Here is a 12,364-nt window from a genome sequence, read left to right as displayed (position 1 = left end):
ACACGCACAGACTTGTTCGGGCTAGTTAAATGTTGAACTTTGTTTAAATTGTCAACAGAATCTAGAATTAAGTGAAATGAATACACTTTGGAATATTTTTAAAAAAAGACGTTTGTATTTTTCATGTAACATCCTAACTCTGATTGAATAGTTTCGGCATTATCTCCCTTTCCAGCTGCTTCCTTGTTTCTCTGATGCGATGAACAAGGAATTTAAGATAGTAAATTAGATGTAGGTTTTGAAACAATAGGTTACAGATTAGAAGGACTGAGGGCTGATACTTGATAGGTTTTGCCTGAGTATAGATCAATAATGAAAGAATATAAAGAGCACACGTGTTCAGCAGCGGCAGCAGCTTGTATAATTTGGTCTGCTGTTGCAGTGGACAGATTTATTCTGCCCACAGTATCGGAAACACGCTTGACGCTTTCCACACGGGGGTATCTTTCAGCTCGGGCCTATGCGGCACCGCCAGCTCCGGGCAGCCCGAGCTCATTCCCGAGCGACGGATCCCGCTGCCACCAGCCCCGGCTGGGGACCCTCCGGGCCGGCAGCCGCGGGGGCCGTTGCGGAGGGTGGGGGCGCGCACAGACGGCGGCGGGCGCGTACCCGCCGTACGGCCTCTCCTCCTCCCTGCCCCCCGGCACGGCTGCGGCCGATGCTGCGCGGCCGGGCTCCGAGACAGCGCGGGTGGCAGCGGGGAGCCCGGGCCGGCGGGCTGCCTGCGCCGGGAAGGCCGCCCGCAGGGGACCCCAGCGGGAGGCGGGGAGGCAGCGCGGGCCTGGCCGGCGGGGAGCCCGGAGGGAGCCGGGAGCGCCCGCGCCGGCCCTGTGGGGCGCAGAGGGGGCGCGGGGGCGGGGCCCGGGCGGGCGGGCGCGGCGGGGCGGGGCCAGGCGTCCGGGAGCCGCGGCAGGCTGCAGCAGGGCGCAGGCGCGGGGGCGGCTGCCGGTTTCCCATCGGTCTCCGCGGGCGGCGGGACGCGGTGCTGGGGCGGCAGGCCGAGCATGTCGGAGAAGAAGCAGCCGGTGGATCTGGGGCTCCTGGAGGAGGACGACGAGTTTGAGGAGTTCCCGGCCGAAGGTGCCGGGCCGGGCGGGGGCGGGAAGAGCAGGAGGCGGGAGTGGCGGCCGCGGCCGTTCCGCCTGTAGGCCGCGGCGGTTCCGCCGGTAGGCCGCGGCCTGGGCCGGCCCTGTCGGCCGCGGCGGGGAAGGAGCGGGCGGGAGCGGTGGCGGGACCGGGCCGCAGTTTGCCAGCGGGGCCCTGGCCGCAGAGCAGCCCTCGGGGACTCCGCGGCGGTGCTGCATGCCGCGCTCCCGCCGTGCGGCAGCGGCGTTGTGGTGCCCCGCGGGTGCCTGCCCCCCGCTGCGGCCAGAGGTGCGGGGCTGCGGCCGCGTCAGAGCCGGGGTCAGGCACGGTCGTGCTGCCCGTGCCGGCTGTGCTGGTTTCAGTGCTGGGCACGTCGCACTCGGAGTGCTGTGTCATTGTGCGGGAGGGAGCGGGAAAGAAGTGCGGGAGGAACTTGGAGCATCTCAGCTCTTGAGATGAGAATCGCTGGGGAGAGGAGGGATGAGGGCTGGAAACCGAGTGTGAGGTGGAAAAAGGTGAAAAGGAAATAACATTGTTATAGTTGAAATTGAAATAACTAGAGTACGAAATAAATTTACTAAGTATTTATTAAGGCAGGAAAGCAAAAACAGCGCGCTGGGCGGCCGGGGAGTCGCAGCTCCCTCCAGGCTCGCAAATTCCAACAAGTAACACAGCCCTTTTATCCTCAACTTCAAGGCCGGTTTAAGCAAACAGTTATGCTCTCAGTCCCGTAGCAGGAAGCTGTATATTACAAAACTAATCTATTTTTACACTAAGGTCTAGACGAAGACAAAGGTTGTCATAGTAACATGAGATTATGGTTTAACATTGGCCTTGAGAAAGTACATCTCGAAACCTCATGGTTAACTCTTTTCTCGCCAGACAGAACGTTCTCAAATCTGTTGCAGCAAGATCATTCCGTTTGTTAAAAGCCCATTTGATCAGCAAATTACCCTTAGTTACTTATTACAACATGCTCTGTAGCTATTCTGAGTCTCTTTATTTTCTGAAGCACAATTTATGTCTTGGTTTGCTTTCCATAGGTTCACATATATTGAATGAGGAAATTAAATCTCAACTTCAATAAAGCAACTCTGTGTCCTTTTATAAATGTAGTCTTGATAAGACCCTCATGAGGGCATGGTTGTTTTCATTGTCCTTAATTCTGGGAATTGGCCTAAGCTGTGGATAATGAGAAATGTTACAGGTTTTTTTTCTGTGATGTCTTGGTTACATGTGGGTGGTTTTTTTTTTCTGTGGCCTTACAAGCCTTAGGTGCTCTGAATCCTTCGCTACCAGTAAAAATAATATTTTTGCACTTACTGACAGAAGTTGTTACTAACGGAGTCGAGATGATAGCTAAACTCAACTGAGAAGAGTAGCACTTCTTTTCCATATGTTTCCTAAACGCTCAAAAAAAGTTTATCTTATTTAATGTAAATTAAATATTTGCAGCAGGTATGATGGTACTCTTTGAAGCATGCTTCTGAACCTAGGATTGGTCAGGGCACTGAGATGCTGTTAGAGAAGATGAAACTAATTCTACTTGAATCTAGTTGTACTACTAAAACAAAGTACTGTGAAAACTTTCTCGGTGGAACAGAGATTTATTTATTTATAAGAATGACTACAGTCAGGCTTCTCGCTGATCTGTCTTGCAAAAAACAAATTCTAAGGAGGCCCACTTAAATCTTCCAAGTGAGAGAATAATTTTGAGATGTTATAAAGAAGTTCAGACCACTTTGACTGTTAGCTTCAGTACTTAGGAAAGAATTATGATAACCAGTTGCTTAAACCCATGTCAAATTGTTGTTGTTTCAAATTAACCACTATTTTCTATGCGGCAGAAAAACTTTGCCCTCTGTTACCCAGTTTTTATCCAAAGGAAATTAGATGATACAAACTTATGTTAAGGGACAAAAACACTGGCTTTTTGGGAATGTCTTTTATTCAGACTTAAAATTTTTCTTCAAACAATTTATCAAATCAAGTTTATGTATCAAAAGCAAATCTGTCCTATTTTTATAGGACACTTTATTTGAAGTATTGCATAAGTATATAGCATGGTAGATTCAAGTGTATGTGAATTGGTCTCTTAAGAACTCCTTGTACAATGCTTTTCAGAGTGTAAAACGTAACATGTAAAATGATAGGATTTTAGGTTTTTTATGCTCTAAAACCTGGTTTTTGTTTTCCCAAGTGCAAAATATGGCAATCAATGATTAGTATATTTATATATATATATATATAAAAATGTAAGGACTAACATGACAAGTTTATAAAAATTGATAATTTATTTTTTTTTTTAGTTTTGGTGTCTGTTAGTAATATTTAATGATAGCAGGCTCTCAGATGCTCTTAACACTTCCAGTCCCAGATTTTTTTTACTTTTATTGAGTCACAGGCATATAATGTAGCTTGTAATAGTAACTTTAGTATGCAATTCTGGGGTGTAGTGTCAACATACAGAATATTGTAGAATCTTGTACCTGCAGTGATGAGAATATAATTTAGGCTTTGTTTTCACTCTCTTCCGCCCAGTGTGGAAGATGACATAGGCCTTTTTGTCTCCTACTCACCTAGTGTGATTTGGAGCCTGTTCTCACAGTCTCCCCAACTGACCTTTAATGATTGAAGCTGCTCTTTGCTGTGCTGGATACTAGTTACTAGGGGGTTTTATATCTCTTTTTTTTTTTTTCCCTCCGATTTGTGGAGCTGCCTGAGCTGCTTGCTTGTTAGTAGATAGAGAAGTTTGATTTTGTGTTCATTCTAAACTGTTTTGAGCTTTGTTTTTTGTATCGTTGAAATCCAGGTAAATGATGAGTGGTAAAGCTCATTAAAAAAAAAAGAAAACATTGCATATAAACAGGGAAAGCTTATTGCAGATGGTTCTCAAAAGTCCTTCCCTTCAAGCAACTAGCAATACAACTAAATTCAAATGATGTTTTTTTTTATCCTGCATTTTTTTTCTTCATGTTTTCTTCCCAGTTCCTCCTTCTGGTGTCCTTAGGACCAGTAGGATTTCTATGCTCCTTCACTTTTTCCCCTTATATAACTTATTTGAGTAGGGAAGTTTAATTGCATGCCTTTTATGTATGCGTCTTTAATCAGTTACAAATGGATTTTCCTGTCTTGGTGAATCTCGAATATTAATATTGTTGCCTGTCAGTGTCAGAAAAAGGAGTCGAAAATGGAAGGACCAGCCTTCATTCTTAGAAAGTCAGTTGTTAACAGTGAGTTGGTTTTTAATCTTTTACCTTACTAGCTTTTTTTTTCCCCATACCTCCATCAATGTTTAATATTTCTTTGGGCTTTAGTCCTCAAAGCTTTCTCTGAATAGGCAGCAGATGGCTTACTGAATTGTAAGGGGAAAAATAGTGTTATCTCTTTAAATATACTAACAGACTGAGAAATAGAATGTCACAAGTGTCAAAATCAGGATGCTTCTTATTTTGGTAACATTAGAAAAACTGTGTGTCTTTCACTAGGAGCAAACTGAGAAACTGTTCCCCAGTGAAGTAAACTGACTTGTATTTACACAGTGATTCTGAGCCTTCGTGAGTTTTCATTTTTGTTATATTTCTAAACTAACTAGTTAGCCTGATCTTAACCCTTTTTTTAATAATGAAGCATTGAGTGGGTGATGAGGAATTTATCAAGAGTGATGTGCCAGATTATTATAGGAAAAATAGAAATTTATTAGCAAATGGACATTTAGTGTCTTGCCTGTCTAAGGAAACAGCTTCTGCTGCCTTGGAAACCCAGAAGTAGCCAGTTACGGGTAGCAACTGCCTTTGCAGATGCCTGTCTCAATTTGCCTTTGCTTCTGCCTCACAGATACGTTTTTGGCGTTTAACCATAGACTGTCTGCATCTGATGTGAGCGAGTTGAGGATCTGTGTGTATGTGTTTTGGCAAAAGCATTTGGTATATATTTACTTTTTTATTTAGAAAAAACATTTAAATACAGGTCTGGAACTGCACTAAGTACTCAATACTGCTTTCTTTTTGTGATGATGCTACAGCTTGTCCATTTGTATGCAAAATGTCTGTCATGAATGTGTTATCCTGCAAGCCATGATGTGAAGTGTGTAATGGGTTTTTTTAACCAAGTTGCAATTTTGTTATAATTCTACAAATTGTGAGGTGTATCTTAGATCTTTCTGTCTTATAAACACTTAAATATGATCCAGACTTTTCTGTTAGAATTACCAGCAGAAGTCTACCTTACCCAGAGGCTAAGCTCATCTGTCAATATGACATGGTACCAAAGCAAAGCATCATACAATATTTAGACCTCTTTTCCTGTCTTTAGATTGGACTGGTTTAGATGAAGATGAAGATGCACATGTGTGGGAAGACAATTGGGATGATGACAATGTAGAAGATGATTTCTCCAATCAGTTAAGGTAACTTTATTTATTTTTAACTTACTGTTCTAAAAGATGGGTAAAATGTTTAAAATGGCATTGTTTAGTTAATATCTGAAAGTTTGAAATCTGCTTGCTTTAGAATAAAAAATAGGTACCTGAAACAGAAATAAATGAAAGCTCTGCTTTGTGCTTTTCTATCTAAAGCCTTTCAAAACCTGACTTAAGGGATTACAGCACAGTGAAGTGCTCAATCAGCGTTTCATCTTTTAATGATTGTACTGTGAGCTCTGAAATATGCCTTATGTCATGGATGTGTTCAGACTTTTGCGGTGTTATGCAACTTTAAACAGTGCAAAGATATCTGCTAATTGTGATACAGTTGATATTTTTTCAATTTAACATGAAGAAATCCTTTTGTAAGGACTCTTCTACATATGTGTGGGAATTCTGAATTGTACTGCAAAGATCAATGGCAAAGGATCTAAGATTATATCTTCCATGCTATGTGGTATGCAAAGTATGTTGTTACAAAGTGTAAAGTCTTTGGGTTTTTTTTTCCTGTACCTTCAAATAGTATTGCTATTCTCTGTCCAAATGGACAAATTTTTTAGAGGTCAGTTATCTATACTAATGTGTAAGTTCCCTTGTTTGTGATGAACATGCTGTTTATGAGCAACAACAGCAAAATAATTGTTAATCACATGCTTTAAAAAAGTGATAGCAATTTTCACTTTTAGTGAAGAATTACCTCTAGTTCAGTTGTTTAATCCTCTTTGTCACTTGTAGTTTCAGCTAATCTGTTACTTATGCATAGTTATAACTTAAATTGATTCAAGCATCAATACAAAGTCACATTTTATGATTAATCCTTCAGTATGTTGCATGAGGAGCAAACTTTCTGTAGTACAGCCTGATTAAACAGTTCCTTGGTTGATCTCCCTTTTAGTCTGATGAAGGTGATCCTTTATGAGAAGATAAAAGAATAGTCTTTGATATAGTTGTTTCTTAGAAGGTTGAAAGGCAGTTAAAGTGTAATAGTGGAAAACAAGTTGATATGTAATGAAACAGACTTTCAAGGGGTAGTGTAATTCTTGATGAACATAGTTAATTTTGACAAACCTTCAATAACTGTGCCTTAATTGTAGCCTGTAGTATTGGTGAACATATACTAGTGTTAAAATGATAGTTTGCAACGTCGCTTGGTTGCACCATGTTTTTATTTCATCTCTAGAAAGAAAATCCTGCAGGTCTCTACTTCTGAAATTCTGCTACTAAATATGTAAACTAACCTGAAATACTTCTAGGGATTTGGACTACTGCATTTAAATGTGCATATACTAAGACTAGGAGATAAAGCAGGATGTGCTTCTGGCTGGTGTGTTTGGAGGCAGGTGGGAAGCAAAGTGGGGACAGGGCAGGAGTGATGTTGCTGACTCGCTGTCCTGGCCACAGCTAAGGGGAACAAAGCAATCTTTTTCCCTCAGAATTGTTCACTGGAAGTTGTATTGCACTGAGATTTAAAAATAGTGCACTCCGATATCTATTGAAAACAAAGAAAAAGATAAAATGATTTTGGGAGTACCTGCATTTAAGTCATTCAGATTAGTGAGCTCATTTGGTTTAAGGAAATCTTGAGAATAACTGTATAAGATAATATTTTGTTTTTTCTAATGTGTCTGGAGTTGTTGCAGGCTCACAGGTGCTGCCTTGTGCCATATAGTTTTGTTCCAGCCATGATGGATCAGAGGGCAATAACTATGATTAAAAGAAGTATTTGAATTTTTTCACTTAGAAGTCACTTCTAGTGATCTGAGATACTAAGCTGAAGTTGGAACTGTAGAGTAAGTGAGGTTAAGGTTATTGGTATGAACCAAAAAGCAGTATGACATGTTCATATTCTAAAATGATTGTATATTATGCAGTATATTTAATTTTTTAAAAAATCAAATGTCTGGCAGTGTCTTATTTGTATGTTTTAATATACTTCTCTGTTTTTCTATACAGAGCTGAATTAGAAAAACATGGATACAAGATGGAAACCTCATAGTTTTGCTGAATATGGAGTGGTTTAACATTGAACTGTGGATAGTCTATGTTGAGAAAGGAAGAAAAGGCGGAGAATGAGAAGACATACTTAGTTCATTATCTGCTTGGATTTATTAATGTTTTGTATAAAAAATAAAGTTTTTAATCTTAGTCTAGTCATACATTCAGCCTCTACTCACCTGGTAACTTGTATTTTGGTTCTGAAATGCCTTGTGTGACAGAATTCATGGACTTGCCTAGAAAGCTACTAATGATCTGTCAGTGGCTGATGCTGTTGCACCAGCTCCTATCATGGGGAACTATTTTAATTACCAGAGTGAAGATGAGAGAACATTTCTGTCATAGCGGATGTGGAGATGTCAAAAAGAAACAAAACACTCTTGTATTCCAATTAAAATGGGCAGAGGTAGAAAGGATTTTTGGGGAGTGATAAAGCTTATTTTGCCTTAAGATTTTATTTCATAATGACTTGTTTTATTAGTAATTATATGTGGATGCCAGTTTGATAGACTTGAAAGATAAAACCTGCTTTAAAGTGCGTCTTACAGCAGAAATCCAAACTCTCCAATCTTGTCCTGTCATTTCTCAAGCCTGTTAAAAGAGGAGGCCTCTCTGGAGGTGGAAGAAGTTCTGTTCTCATGCTTATTTAAGCCTAGGAGTCTCTGCTGAAATTGCCTCCAATTTTGCCAGTTACAGCAGTTCATCTGTGTCGCACAAACGTGCCTGCTGAGAACGGAAATCAAACTTACAACTCATTTCATGGAGGCCAGCAAATAGTTGCCAGATAGATAATAGCAGTAGCGACTGGATTCGATTACTCTCTGAACTAGAAAACAGAAGGTGGAAATTACAAAACCTATTACCAATTCCATGAATCCTCCCCAAAGGAGCTGTTAAAGCTGGTGTACACAAGACAGGGAGATACAGTGATCCTGGAAGTGTAGGCCATGATTGCAAATTAATTATTTTTTTTTTTTAAGGAAGGGGCAAATACAACTACGTACTCGTGGAATTTGAATTAACTGGTTGATTTTTCCACAGCTCACTGAAGAGAAACAGAGATGTTATTTAAAGTGAGCTTTCGGAATGAAGGTATTAGTTGATGGACACGCAGTAATGGTATTAAATGCTTTAACCTTGTTAATTAAATAAGTTATGATGTTTTAATATTATTAATTAATGCAAAATTCTAGGAAGCTTCCCCCTCCCAAAATAATTTAGGTGGTCCTATATTTATGGTGGAGACAAGATTCAGTATGACCCTTACTGCTTTCTGGAGATAGCTCTGTAAAGACCAAGACCTTCCATTGCCATCTGAATGGTTCTGCCAAACTGAGAGTTTCAGATGGTGTTGGTTGCCTTCATTTTGACCAGTTCTATACAGCTTGGGAAAAGAAAGGGAGGCCCTTTCAAGTAGACTTGCTCTGCACTCAAGTAAGTGACTTGGTTTGAAATGTCTGGGTCACGCAGCCCAACTCGGTAGAATACGAAGTCCTGGAGTTCGTATTTTGACAAGTAGCAAATGAAAAGTCTGTGTATTGGGTGGCAAATTGCAATGCAAACACCTTCAAGTTAGTGTTGGGAGCTTAGGAAAACTATGTTCAGTACAGTTCTGGGATTGCTGGTGTTACTAAAACATGAATATTGGGAATTTGAGTAATGAGAATGACCAAAAGAAGATGACAGAATAATTATGGAGATACCTGGTGCAATCACTGGATAGGGACAGCTGCTTTCCATTACAGGATACTGGAAACCTAGCTAAAGCAGCCCTGTCCCACCAATTGCTAGCAGCAGGAAGAAGCCATGGAGGTGGAAAAGCATCTTTGCCTCAAGAAGTCTTAGTTTTTGCTGAGCTGCTTGTCTTGAGTTGTCTTGAGTCAGTATCTTTTTCTATTTTCTTCACAAAAGTAGAATTGGAAGGGAAGCCTAGGCTGAGATAGTGTGATGGCTCTGCACTCATGCAGTAGTAACCTTCAGCTGCTAGCATGTGACCTGAAGCTCCCAGCTGGAAAAAAAAAACAACCCCGAGCAATCTGCTTTGAAGGTTGATGATATGGTCGTGTAATGTTGTCTGTGTAACAGAATTTATTGCAAAGGAGTAAACAAGTCATGTACAAAGTGCTTGTAGCTTTGTAGAGAATGTAGCTTATCACAAAATCAAGCACTTCATAGTGGCTGAAGGCCTGTGTAATTGCCACTATCTTTTTTGCCCTGCCATTTATTGTGTGATCATACGGTTCCTCTTAAACTTTCTAGTATAAAAATGACTTGGGAATTTTTTTACTTCAGATTGGCTGGTTTTATTTATTTCTAAAAACTGTAAAACCCTGTTGGTTTTGAGACAGCCTTTTTTGTTTACCCTTTTTTGTGTGTGTGTGTGTGTCTTTGACAGCGTTGGTGTTGTAGAGGGAAGCTGAGGTTGTTGGCCTCAGTCAACATAACGAATTGACAAGGCCATAATGAGTCACTGTAGCAATTTACCCTAATTTACCTGCTGTACAACTTCAACAGGAACTAATCTTCCCAAGTGCTTGGAGGCTTGAGTTTTTTAGACTGGTCATGCTGGGAGTTTTTCTTTCGAGGTCTTCCTGGAGATGTTCCAGTGATCCCTGTTAGCTGAGGAATGCATGAAGTGTGGGGGAGAGGAATGTTTTGGGGGTGCGAGAGAAGATGGGGCTTTGGGAAGGAGGATCTGCAGCCTGGCAAGGGTGGGAATGGGGTGGAGAGAGAGGTTTGGTGAAGATGCGAGCAGAGGAGAGGTACTTTCTAGTTTAGAAAGTAGGACACCGTGCACGCGGTGATGGAGTGTAGGCTACTGAGTAGTCTGTTCCCCGTTGTGGGAAGGAGGTGCAGGTCACAAAGAGGCTGAATTGCCCTGTGTTTGGGGACCAAACCTCAGCAGCCCATCCCTCAGCCGAGCCGTGAGACTTGAACAGTGTCATTAGTCGAAGCGGCATGCGTCTGCAGCTGTCCTGTACATGAAGACGGAGGCGACGCGCAGTGGAGAAGGTTGACTCACCCTGGCCTAGATGCTGAGGATGTCCGAAGGCAGAGCACTGTTGAGCTAACTCGGAGGAAAGCTCTGAAGGGTCCCTGATTGCTCAGGAGCTCGGCGCTCTTGCTTTGCCTTGATCCTTAAGAAACTATACACGCATAAGAAATGCAAAGTCACAGAGAAGCACACAAAATGGTGAGCTGTCTGGAAAGCCTTCAATTCACTGTCGTCTCAGAAAAGCCCTCGCTGTTTTCCTATTTGGTCCCTGCCTCCTCCTGCTGGCTTGCACAACAGCACCAACAGCTTCCCTAGACACTTTCTGCTCCTGGGCCACAGCGTGTCCTGTTCCCTGCTTATTGTGCTGTGCCCACACGGAGCTGTATGGAATGAGTAAGTTTGGGTCTCCATGTCACAGCAGTGTGCGTGCTTTGCAAATGCTCTAATACATTTTCCACCATCTCTGGGAGACGGAGGAGTGTTTTCCCCTCTTTGAAGTGTGCGCTAATTTTAAGTGCTTGGTGTGAGACCCTAGAACCTCATGTTTCACTGGATTTGGTAGTATGTAAAATGCTCTGCGCATTTGAATGTTTCTTTAGCTTCGGTTACAGCTGTGCATATTCAGCATTTCTGCCTATCAGGATTTATGGGGTATCAAGTCAGCCACCCAGAAAAGGAGGAACGTGCATTACAACCTTTGCAGCTTTTTTTAAGGAATGATGCAAGGACTCCACAAGTAGCTACCTTCCCCTGCTAGCTTTTTTGTGAACCTTATTTTTTCTTACCCTGTTTTTCTTAGAACACTAACAAGGACTAATAAGTCCCCTGAGGGAGGGGGTGAGTATAGGAAAATATATGATCATAAAATTAAATACTATGAGAATACATATGTATGGAAAAGGAATTTATATAGCACAGTTCCAGTTCCAGCATTTCCTATCTTTTAAGTGTCTGACTTTACAGCCCTGATAATGATCTTTTAATGCAGGTATGATTTTGTGTTTGCATAATAATACAGCTAAATTTGATTTAATTCCAAGGCATGCAGGCAAGTAAGAAGATTGATGCCCAGAAAGTTTTTGTGATGGAATTTTACTAAAGAATGAATGTTATGTAACATTTCAAACACACCGAGATCCTTCAAGATGAAGCGTGTGATATAAACGTAAAATATTTGCAAACTATAATTTAGCAACCGTTTTAAAATCACAGTCAGTATTCCAACCTCTTACATGCGGTGGTTGAGATCCTTTGTCAACTGAGCTAAGGGCAGTGAATGTGAGATTCATTAAGTAATTATATAGGAACATTAATTTCAAATTAATTTCAACAGTTGTCTTACACATTAGCAACCAAATTAGGAGACCAAAGGCAAACAGTAATGCAGCTTAATACTTTTAATAAATGAAGGCATTTGAAGTGATTTACATAAATGGGATGATAAGCCCTCATTTAATGGGCTTCCAAACTCTCCCCGCCTCCCCTTCCCGATCACCTTTGCACATTTCCAGGATGTGGCTGTGCTCTGTATCTCCTAGGCGCTCTCATTACATCGTGCTTTCCTCAAATCCTTCCTACATTGGCTTCGTAATAAACAGTCAGACTTTCTGGAATTTGTTAGCGTGAGCTGGAACCTTTTAATGCTTCTGAATCTGCAGTGCTGGGAGGCATGGGGAAGGAATGGAGTCACCACTGACAAGGCCCCCAGGAAAATAAATGGTGGAGAATAAAAAAAAGCAGATTAGGGTATTGGGGGATGCTTGCCTACAGGCAGGGCAGGGAGATGAAAACCAGTCCATCAGCAAGTGAATGGGTCACATGTAATGGATAATGACCAGCTCTTTTCATCTTTTCTGCAGTGAGCT

The 12,364-nt window shown here is 41.7% G+C and overlaps 1 long non-coding RNA gene across 1 annotated transcript; it reads left to right on the top strand.

Moving 5' to 3' along the window:
• The first annotated feature begins 1,153 nt into the window (after positions 1–1,153).
• LOC119146962 lies at positions 1,154–7,483 on the top strand. Its single transcript, XR_005103903.1, has 4 exons — positions 1,154–4,319; positions 4,575–4,643; positions 5,401–5,494; positions 7,463–7,483. It is a non-coding gene; the product is annotated as an uncharacterized LOC119146962 (long non-coding RNA).
• Positions 7,484–12,364: the final 4,881 nt, after the last annotated feature.

This window comes from Falco rusticolus, chromosome 4 (genome assembly GCF_015220075.1).
Source record: "Falco rusticolus isolate bFalRus1 chromosome 4, bFalRus1.pri, whole genome shotgun sequence".
Classification (NCBI taxonomy): Eukaryota; Metazoa; Chordata; class Aves; order Falconiformes; family Falconidae; genus Falco; species Falco rusticolus.
Note: the sequence above shows the minus strand (reverse complement) of the source record. Positions and strands in the feature narration are given on the sequence as shown.